The following is an 11,775-nucleotide window of genomic DNA, read 5'->3' on the forward strand; positions in this document are numbered from 1 at the left end:
CCGTGACTGGGGTTAGGGGAGGAGCACGTAACACCATGATGACATGCTCGCTAACCAAATGGAAAGTTTGCAGGTGCTGGCAGAGAAGCGGGGGAAGGAGAGCCCCGAGGTGAGTTGCAATGGCAGAAATGTGTTTGGTGCGAACGGGTGCTCGGCGAGCTTGGGGATCGGGCGAGACCCGGGCGTTCGAGAAGGGCCCATTGTGCGGTGTGCGACTGGTACGGAGTGTGTGGAGCGAGAGTGTACACTGGAGTGTGTGGAGCGAGAGTGCACACCGGAGTGTGTGGAGCGAGAGTGCACACGGGAGTGTGTGGAGCGAGAGTGCACACCGGAGTGTGTGGAGCGAGAGTGCACACCGGAGTGTGTGGAGAAAGTGTGCACCAGGGTGTGCGATGACAGAGTGTGTGAAATGCGTGTGTGTGCCTGGGTGCGCGAGTATGGAGTGGGTCGCGAGATGTAATGAGGTGGCCCAGGCATCGACACTGACCGGGGTAGTGCTTAGCGGGACGAGTAGCGTACGCAAGCCCCCGGCGAGTTGTGTGCCATGGGGACTGGAGGGAATCGGTGCTGTGTCGGTCTCGCAAGGACCGGCATGCACGATTCATGCCTCCGGCACCCGCACGGTATTGTTGGCGCCGTACCGCGGCAAGGGCGATCGGCGGGTTTTGAGGGGAGATTTGGATTTTCGGAGCCACGCACCTTACCGGGTGAGGTGCTCTGACCGTGGTCGGTTGGGTCATCGTGCGTAGGACCGAAGGGCCCCGCGCAGGGATTGAGCCTGGCACTTGGGCCCATCAATCCCTCCCCCCTCGGATCGTAAATGCCAGATGGATACCAACCTATATAGGCGACCAACAACCCACATGGATCGCTCGGCCCTTCGAGGCCGAGCCATGACAAAGTACCTCCATGAATGGGGGCTCGTAGTTTAGACGACTGGGGGGAGTAGTGTACCCCACGTGGGGGAATGGTAGTGTGACCATTCCTCCCACGGGTGGGGGGTGGCATGAGCATTAGTTTAGGGGGATGGCAGTGTTAGGCCCATGGAGGGGGCAGCAATGGTTGCCTCCATGGGGCACCGAAGCTAGCCGAGGGAGGGCTAGGATAACGAAAGGGATTTAGAGAGACTTTAGGGACAATAATTAAGTAGTGACACTGAACTGTAGAGGGGACGTAGAGAGTTTAGATGGTTGTTAATAGAGGGTGTGCATAGTTTAAAGGGACGACGAGGGATGCACAGGTTTTAGGGGGAAATTAGTTCGATAGATGATGCTGTGTGTTTGAGGAATTGTGTGTGAGAATAAATGGAATTGTGTTGAGGTGTGAGAATAAAAGGTATTTTTTGAGTGGTTTTAGGGGGAAGATGCATGGTGTGAAGAATGGTGTGGAATGAAGATAATTGCATGGTGTGAAGATAATTGGTGTGGAATGCATGGTGTGGAATGCATGGTGTGGAATGCATGGTGTGAAGGATTGAATGGGGGGAGTGGAACCCATTCACGAAAGCCCGGGTGGGTAGTTTAAAGCTAGGTAGAGGGTTCAGGTAAATTGCATGGATATTCACACCAGTGGTGCTGATGGTAGAAAGTAGTGTTTTGTGAGGCGCATGAGGCGGTGGAATGGCTGTGCGTGTGGTTTAATTGGTAGTTATGGTTATTGAGGCACTCCGTCACTGGTAGCTTGTCGGCCAGGTAAGGCTGCAGGTAGGCTCTGGGAGCCAGTTAGGTTAGCGAGTGAATGGGGCCCGAGGATACAAGGAAAGGACCCGGGTTGCTCAATGCCAAGATGGGCATCGAGGGAGTAAGCGCCAGGGAGGGCCTTCCCCGGGTAGATTAGTTGTGAGGAGCAGGCAAGCTCAGGAGGCGGCTCCAGTGGACGGAGGGGCGCAAGTAAGTAGACCTGCTGGTAGAGCCACACGACCCATCCCCGAAATTGTGCGAGGGCACAGATAGAAAATTTGTTGGGTGAGACCCAAATTCAGGAGGGCACCACAGTGTGGGCAATGGGAATTCGGGTTCTTAGAACCACATAGTTTAAAGAGGCCTACTGGCAGGGTCGACCCCGGGGAGTTTAGATGTGTAATGTTATTAGTGTAGTTAGGATGTGAGACCCCTTCGCACCACCCACAACCATTCACCTCGGAGGACAAACTTCACACCGTAAGGCTCTGTAAGCTGTTTCTGAAGTGAGACGCATCACGAAGTGAGGGAAACATTGTTTTGTTCCATCCCTTCCTTCCTGGGAGAACCTGGGAGGGATTTGGGGACAAATTTGGCGTAAGAGGGGGATATGGGAGACAAGACGTAGAGACGAATTCTAAATACAAGGGAGGCTAGGGTAGTGTATCCAACGGTGGGGGGTACATATGGCTAGGGACGAGCTTGCTCCGCTCACTCTGCCGCATTCCTCTCACCGCACCAGGTATGGTGGTGCCTGGTCACCTTGTTTTTCGTATGCCACTGTTTGCTTTTCCTTGTGCTTGTTGCACCTTGTCTTCCTCCACACCCCTGGACCATTTGGAGGCCCACCTGTTGCAGCATCTTGCTGCCAGACATCTCATCATTTTGCACTTATGGACCACAAGCTTTGTGGCCCCGCACCTCTGCTGTGCAGCATCTTGCTGCCAATTCATCTCGCACCTATGGACCACCTGTTGGGTGGCATTCAAGCCAACCTTCGGACCACCTGTTGGGTGGCACTGGCACACACACACATGGATCACCTGTTGAGTGGCACCGACGCCACACATTTGGACCACGTGTCAAGTGGCCCTGCTCTTGAATAAAGAAAGTGATCCATGTGTGCAATTGTGAAGATTTAGATGGCCCTGATCTTCAAATGGCCTGTATGCCGGTCAGGGCCAGCCGGTTTTTGATAGCACAAAGAAGCCACAAGAGGATGATACAAGCAGCAAGTGCCTACATTTCCTTTCTCCATTTCCTTCCTCAAGTGCAGGTCCTGGGTTGTAGTGTGTAAATAAAGGTAAGTTCTGTGCATGTAAATATAGGAATGTTGCCCACCGGCTATGTGTTTAGTTTAAAAATTCCGGAAATGCGCGAACAGTTGTGGGTGTGAGTCTGTTAGATAGCTGCTCAATGCATTAGGAGGGACATATCTAGAGTAAATGATGTCGCACACATGGGTTGGAGTAAATGTTAGGGGGATTACATCTAGGTGTCACATTAATGGTAAATGTAAAAATTGAATACCAGACTCTACCGGTCGTTCCGACTGAGGTCGACTCGGGACGAGTCTGTTCGGAGAGGGGGGTCGTGTTGCGGTTTTGGGAATAAAGGCAACCACACCCATAGTTAGTTACACCACAACATGTAGCCTCGCTTAGTTAGTTATTTCTTATTAAATGTGAAGTATAGTCTCCTTCCCAGTGTTAGTATGCGTTGAGGCAGGCAGGTAATGGTAGGCCTCATTGCAGCCTGAAGTGCCATGTCATGGGCCTACGCCAGGCCTTGCAGGCCCGAGGGAGGAGCTGGAGGGCGTAGCCAGGAAGCAGCGAGCAGCCAATGGGAGCTGAAGGGAGTGGCCTAAGGTGACCAATAAGGGGCTGTCACGACACGTGACCCCAGGCGGCCAATGGAGGCCCTTGGAACATTTGAGTGGGGCTCCGGGGGGGCTATAAAACCCGGGCCGGACCCCTGCTCTCTCACTCTGGATTCTCTGGCTCGGAGTCTGAACTCTCTCTGCCCCGACGCTCTCTCTGCCTGGACTCCCTGCATATAGACGCTCTCTGCCACGCGCGCTCTGCCTCGCTGACATTGAGATACGCTCCTCGGATTCCTGATACGTGCATGACCGTGATCAACGCCCCTGCGGCGAACTTTCCCAGCTGTAGTGTCCTGGGGTTGGAGCGATCCTTGGGGGTATCCGCCAAATGAGCCCATCTGGGCAAGCTGCACGAGCGGCCGCGCTTTGGGCGCATTCCCCTCTTCCTTCCCTTCCCCGAACGAATCTGAGGGCCCTTGTCTGGGAACTTAGGTAAGGCCATTAAGATTCTTCGCTGTGGCCTTTTCCTGTGAATATTGAAATAAATCCTGTGGTTTGTTTCCAACCTGGGCGTCATCGTCCTTTCACCATTGGCCTAGCATTGCACAAATTAAAACCACTCGATCGGGTTCAATAGTGATTAACTGCACGAGTTACGCGACGCACAAACCGCTCGGGCGTTCAATACCAGCGTGACTCATGCGAGGTTCAGTCCCCGTTCTCACGGCTGCGTGTGTCGAAGGTACTCGGGTCGTGACCGTTAACCCTTCCACGCATAGTTGCGGGCTTGGCGGCTGGAATTGCTTCAAAATCCGTCCACCACGAGTATAGTGTGGGTGGCGGCCTCGTGGACTCGGATCTGAAGGGGGAGCAGGGCTTAAACCCCGCCCCCCCCCCCTCAGTACATCGACGAGCTCGAGATCCGCAACAATATTATATTTCAAAAAGTTGTGGATGACTTATGACAAAACTTGGTGAATGAGGTGGTTAAGGGACACGAACAAGCAGATTAGCTTTTGGTTCAGGTCCAAATCCAGATCCGGCCTTTCAGTGGGATACAAATCCGGATCCAGCCTATCAGACTCAAAGTAAGACGTGCATTCATTTCTACATATTGCAGGCCATGAGCTTCCTCTTTAGACAAAAACGCCAACAACAAAGCAAACAAGCCACATGCTAGTTTCAAGTTGAATGCAACCTACAGATTCCCAGGTATCATCTTTTGCTGCCCTGGAAACTGATCCGCCCCCGGCACCATGGTGCGACTCCACATCTGGTGCCTCTCCTCCAATGATACTTCTACCGCTGCTGGCTCCGGCCAATGACTTGGAACCTGCTCGTAGAACGACAGACCCACTTAACTGAGCACACGAGATGGGACACATCGACACTGCACCTCATCCTGTCTGTGATCTGCTCATTTGTGGAGGTAGACACAGAAGTCATTAGTGAACTGGTGGATCTCTACCAATATGAGCTGCCATCACCAATTACAGTTGTTACAGAGGTTCTCAGCTGGCAGATAATGGGGTTCCAACCACAGCAAGTCAGCATCAGAGGTCCCAACACCAGTAAGTCAGCATCAGAGGTCCCAACCCCAGCAAGTCAGCATCAGAGGTCCCAACCACAGCAAGTCAGCATCAGAGGTCCCAACCATAAAAATTCAGCATCAGATGTCCCAACCACAGCAAGTCAGCATCAGCGGTCCCAACCACAGCAAGTCAGCATCAGAGGTCCCAGCTCCAGCTAGTCAGCATCAGAGGTCCCAACCACAGCAAGTCAGCATCAGAAGTCCCAACCACAGAAAGTTAGCATCAGAGGTCCCAACCACAGAAAGTCTGCATCAGAGGTCCCAACCACTGAAAGTCAGCATCAGAGGTCTCAACCACAGGAGCAAATACCCTCAAACACAGACAAATCATTCTTCCCCAACATGCACTGCCTGATACTTCTCTTCTGCACGATGCCCGTAACATCATGGAAGTGTGTGCGGTCTATTAGCGGACTGAGATGTCTTAAGACTCAGATGAGGCCAACAATGCGTGAAAATCAGATGAATGGACTTCTACTAACGCACATTCATTATGGTGTGGACTTAGATATGAATGTCATCATTGATGACTTTACATGGCAAAATCCACGAAGAATGGAGTTTCTGGACATCCTTAAGTAGAGCATGGTCGACTGCAAGAGTAAACGATGTACAGATAGTAAACTGTCACTTCACTCATTCGGCCGACCGCAGAAGCTTACATCCATCACTATTGAGGACAAATCTCTCTTTTAGTTAAGTATTGTCAATTGAAAAATAAACGACAAATACATTGAATTGAATAACGCTCGGTGGTAGATTTTGTGATCTGTGAACATCTTAACCCACCCCCCCCCCTAAGTAACCCCCTTCCCGCCAACCCCCTCCTCCCCAAAAAAAAATTCTGGATCTGCCCCTGCACAAAGATCGTAGACGCTAGACGATGTCCTTGTCTAGAAACCTTACACTATTGGACCGACCAGTGATCGAAAAGGGATCGTAATTTTGATTTTTATGCATTTGGGTGGAAACTTGCAATTATCTGCGGTTACCGATTTAGAATTCCTATGAAAACATTTTCATTTTTACTGCAAGTTGTAACAAATCACTACACTATTGCTTATTATAAGCAGTCAAATTGAAGGTCATATTCTATTTTTTCCCTTCAATCGTCATAATGCACAAATCCCATACTCGGTGAAAGATGTATCAATCTGAATGGTTATGATGTAGAGCTTCAATAATAATTCATCAATTTCGTTCGATCATCAATAATTTCCGATATACACTTCTGATTATAGTGAAAGAGTATTTGGAGAACAAGGTTACAGCTGATGTGCTACAAGTGTTGGAATAGCTACCCCATTGGGACCATATGGGATTACCTGAAAACAGAGAAGAACAAGAGGAGCCCAACTAACCTTACAGAACTGTGGAATGTATCTCAAATATTTGTAGAAAGATTCAGATGAAACTTGGTGAACAGTTTGGGTGTTTGACAATGACGAATTGATTAGATTTTGGTGAAGATCAGAATCCGGATTAGGGGAGTAGAATTTTAAAGTGATTCTTCACCATTGAGAGATCGGGCCCCCAAAAAACACTCCTATCGGTGTCCAGAAGGACTCAAACCAGATACAGTGTCTTTTTAAGGGAAGTCTACCTGATACATAATGCTTCCGCAGTAATATCGTTGGCACAAACAATTTGTGTATTTTCACATCGTGAAGATGTCCTTTGCCAAAGAGATGGTTACCGTTATTGATCATGACACACAGCATCATCTTTCCAATTGCAGATATCCATTACATCAATCAACAAGTCTGTCATGTTTACAGGAGGCATTCTCACAAGGTTCAAAGTCCATTCATTGGTAGAGATCTTTTGGGTGTTTGTGTAGCACACTCCGGTCCACTTGGGCCTTGCTCCAGCACACATTGTTGGGAGTTTGTACTCCGAGTAGCTGCTCGTTTGGCAAGCTGAGAAAGTTCACCAATTATTTTGTTGTACAGATGCAGAGCCCTTCCTCTCAGGTACTTTTGCAAGTATTTTCTGATTATTTTAGAAGCTTTGTGAGCCATTTTAGGTAACAATCCTTATCTTGGACACACAATATGGTTCCCTGAATACTGGGGCACCAGGCATTTAACATTAACACCAAAGGTGCACTGCAAAGTGCAACGGCTTTCGTTAGAAAGACCATGACAAACTGGTTGGCTGGCAGGCCATGCAAGCCATGGCGACAAGGTCGGCCACTAAGCCTGGAGGAAGGCTGAACACTTTTGTTCAGGACTGTCCCACAGGGTGAGATGGCCCAGAAGATGGCCCTGCACAGAAGCAACAGGTAGCCAATATTAGGGACTCTCCATACATGAGGGTGGTCCCAGAATTCACGAGGGTTGATGCCACGCTTCATGTGGCAGTTGAGCTAGGCACACGGTGATGTCAATATCTTGCTCTCTCTTTGCTTTGTATTGAAAAGAAGAGACGTCCTCTCATAATGCCTCCATCATCGCCATTTCCACGGGTCACGCTCCCTGAGCCGCACTTCATCTGTGCAGCACCAACCCGCACAACCAACGCCATTGTTGTGGAGCCCAAACCAGCTCATGACAGCCACATGCATTCACCTGTTCCCATTACTCATCGTGTGCGAGTCTGATAAATGGCACTATTAGAGGGTTTAGACTTGATTTATTTCCTATTGTACATGAGTTCGGTTTGTCGATCCTCAACCTCCCCCATTCGTTGTCCTCGTGCACCAGATCTGTCCGGGTTCTGATGTATTGTCCATCCCCGTGTCGTATTATATTATAATAAACCTCTTTATTATAAGACATTTTTCCACATTTTGCTTCTCGCACGTTGCACCACAAACAAAGTTTGGGCTCAGATTTGAGCAATCCTTGGAGTTTTGTAAATGGCAAAGAACAGTTGTTACGGTCTGTGACCTTTTTCTTCTTCCCCCCACCCCTCCCCTCTGTGAGTTAGACCAAGTGGTTTGGTCCATGTGTATAAAGCCTCTGATTGGCTGTGAGGCAGGGGAGCTCTAATACGTTCGCACTTTGATTACGGGTGTTAAGCCTTTTGGGACATGTCCCTGTCCATCCGGAGGAGGTTGGAAGGAGTTCAGTCCAAAGCTCTCCGCATATGTCTTGGTGCCTTTAAAAGCTCTCCAGTGAGCGCTCTCCTGGTTGAAGCTGGTGAGTTGCCTTTGTCACTTCGATGGGAAGTGTCTATTCTCAAATACTGGTCCAAATGCATTTCCTTCGGGGTAAATCATCCTGGCAGTTCTCTGTTCCTGGATTGCTGGGAGTATCATGCTCCCGGTAATCTCCGTCGGCTTCCCCCTTTTGGTCTCAAGTGTGTTAGGGCGGTTAGAGGGTTGGGGTTGGACATCCCCCCGGTTAACTCAGCCAATAAAGTGTCCCTATGGCCGCCTTGGACCCTCGTGGTTCCAAGAATTCACTTGGATTTACAGAGTATGACAGACAGGGACAATCCCATCGTGACAAGTAACATGGCTGTTGAATTCATTCACAAGTTTTGGAGTCAATCTCTCCATGCTTATACAGATGGCTCCAAAGATCCGGGTCTTGGCCGCACTGCGGCTGCTTTCTGCATCCCTGATGTGAAGGTGACCAAGGCTTTCAGGCTTTCAGACCACCTGTCGGTATTTTCGGCAGAACTTTATGCAATTGTTTTGGCTCTTGAATGGATAATAGACTTTTATCCCCTCAGCGCGGTCATATTTTCCGACTCTCTCTCGGCACTGATAGCGCTTAGGTCGTTCCAGCCTGGCAGTAGGAACGAATTGGTTCTGGAGGTAATTCACCTCGTAAGTTTGGCCCATTGGAGGGGCACGGTCGTCGATCTATGTTGGGTCCCGGCCCATGTGGGCATTGCAGGCAATGAAGTGTGTAATCAGGCGGCCAAACGTGCCCTCAATCTGGATTTCGAAACCCCGGTTCCGCTAGGCCAGGCAGACCTCTCTAATTTAATTAAACAGAAAATTAATGTTTTATGGCAAAGCCAGTGGGACTCCTCCCCTAAGGGGAGGTGGTGTCACAAGGTGCATCCATCGATCGTGTCCTTGGGGTCGTCTCCCCGGCTCCCTCGCAGGGAGCAGTCTATCTTATCTCGACTTAGAATTGGACATTGTTTTCTCAATTTTTATCTTCACAGGATCGGGTGCCGTCCCTCGGGGTGGTGTGATCGGTGTAAGGTTCCCGAAGATCTGGACCATGTTTTTTCCTTTTGTCCGCGTTATAATAATGCTAGATCTCGTCTTCAGCTTTCTGTCCGCGGAATGGGGATCACGTGGTCAGGTCTGCCGGAAGCCTTTTGCTGGCTGGATCTGAAACATCCTGGGTTTTGTAGATCAGTTTTAAAGTTCATCAAAGATACGGGGTTATCAGTGTGAGTCTCTAGCTTTTCTAGTGTAAACCTCCTGGTTTGGTTTTGTTTGGATGTTAGGGTGCGTGGCGTATATAGAGCCTCACGGCTCTGAAAGCGCCATTAAACCTTAAAAAAGAAGAAGAAGGCAGGGGAGGGGCCAGGAAGGTGATAGACAGAGACAGAGGCAGAGGCAGAGGCAGAGGCAGAGGCAGAGACAGAAACAGAGACAGAGACAGAGGCAGAGGCACAGACAGAGACAGAGAGGCCATTTTGTAGGAGGGCTCATGGCGGAGTGCCTTTTCGGGTGTTGTAGAGTTTCCAGCTGCAATCTCTCCACCTGAAGGGTGACTTTGATCGAACTCTTGCTGCTATACCTCTACTGCCTTGGGGCCTACTCGTGGACTTGCCTACTCCTACCCTCTCATGCTGGGCCTGCACTGGGGCCTACTGCTGGGCGTGCCCTGGGGCCTACTGCTGGGTCTGACTTGGGGCCGACTCGTGTACTTGCCTACTCCTACCATCTCGTGCTGGGCCTGCACTGACTGGGGCCTACCACTGGGCCTGCCCTGGGGCCTACTGTTGGGCCTGCCTTGGGGCCTACTCGTGGACTTGCCTACTCCTACCCTCTTGTGCAGGGCCTGCACTGGGGCCTACCACTGGGCCTGCCCTGGGGCCTACTGCTGGGCCTGCCTGGGTGGCCTACTCTTGGACTTGCCTACTCCTACCCTCTCGTGCGGGGCCTGCACTGGGGCCTACCACTGGGCCTGCCCTGGGGCCTACTGATGGGCCTACTGCTGGGCCTGCCTTGGGGCCTTATCTTGGACCTGCCTACTCTTGGACCTGCCTACTCTTGGACTGGCCTACTCTGGTTTTTCACTCTCTTCTCCCTTCTTTGTTTTATGTGTCGGAAGAGATTTTTCGTGTGATAATAAATAAATAAAAACAGTGTGATTGAAGGCTTGGCTTGGTGTGCTTCAGGCCGTAACACAGTTATGTGAATGCAGTGTGAATTTGATAATTTCTACAATCTTCAGGAGCAGCAAAAGCTCCTGGTGTGGTGAGTAACGTTAGTCAGAACCAATGACACATTTAGAATCAGATTATCAGAATCGGTAATCAGAACACATTTTGGTAGAGCCATGCTTCAGCAATACAGAATTTACAAGTTCTGATTTATTCCATCATGCAATGGGAGATTTTAAAAACCGCGTCATGGGCTGCAGTTGCAGCTGAACATGGTGTCAACAAAGTGTGGCTTTAATGGTCAGGACATGTTTTTGCGTGAAAGTCAAAGAAGTCATTGCGTTTCTAAATACCCTCAATATTCCCCCTTGATGCTGTATCTATGGTTATTTCGTTTGTAATCACCAACTTTCTTTGCAGGTGGGGCTCCGAGGGGAAGAATTGACCATAGACTCAGTGTTAAGAAGCCATTTTTCATTAAAATTACTTTCATGCTTTTATCACATGAGCATTAACAATTGTTTTAAACTTCTCTTTTGTTAAAAAGTAGTGAGGAGGAACTGACCTCAAACAAGGAAATTAGGCCATTTAGCGCAACATTGTTGTGGTGCTTTGACATGATAATTTTTGCTGCAGATTCAAACATAAAACTTCATCTTGATGTTTTTGATCGGGTAACCCAATTTGTGTATAATGTATAGAGTTTTTGGGGGGATCAATGGATATGGCCTTATGACAATATGTTATGAATCTGGGATAAATAGACACTTATATGGGAATATGAACTCAGCTACATTTTCTTTGTTTTCCTTTACCCTCACCTCTTTTCTATTCAATCTGATGACAAAAGAAACAATTATTTCCCACCTGTCCTGCAATTTACAGGAGTATTGTATGCTTACCTAAATTGCACAATCATTCAAGTCTGTCCTCCTCCAGCTCCCCACCTTTTCCTTTTGCTGCTCCACCTTACCCAGCCATGTTCACATAAGAGCATGGGCAAATGCCTAAAGAGCAAGTCTACTTAAAAAGAGCAAAGGTGACTTTCCATCTTGTGTGGAAATCACACAGTAGTTTTCTTGCCACATGAGCTGCTTTCACATTTTAATTCAGATCTCCTGTCCTTAACTGACCAATGCTGCATTTCTGGAGTTCAGGACATTCCTTAATTATCGCATCGACAGAAAAACAAGAAGACGTCATGCGGAGCACAATACTTGCAAAATACGCCCCCCCCCCCCTCCCCAAGAAAAAAAATTCCATTGATACAGCAAATTGTCCATTTCATCAAGATTAAAATTGACAATCTTCATCAAAGCTCGGGTCAATAGGAAGAAAAGTGACGATTTTTCAGATGAAAAATGATGATTTTGGAAGGTTGA

This window comes from Myxine glutinosa, chromosome 7 (genome assembly GCF_964187855.1).
Source record: "Myxine glutinosa chromosome 7, kmMyxGlut1.1, whole genome shotgun sequence".
In the NCBI taxonomy this organism is placed as follows: Eukaryota; Metazoa; Chordata; class Myxini; order Myxiniformes; family Myxinidae; genus Myxine; species Myxine glutinosa.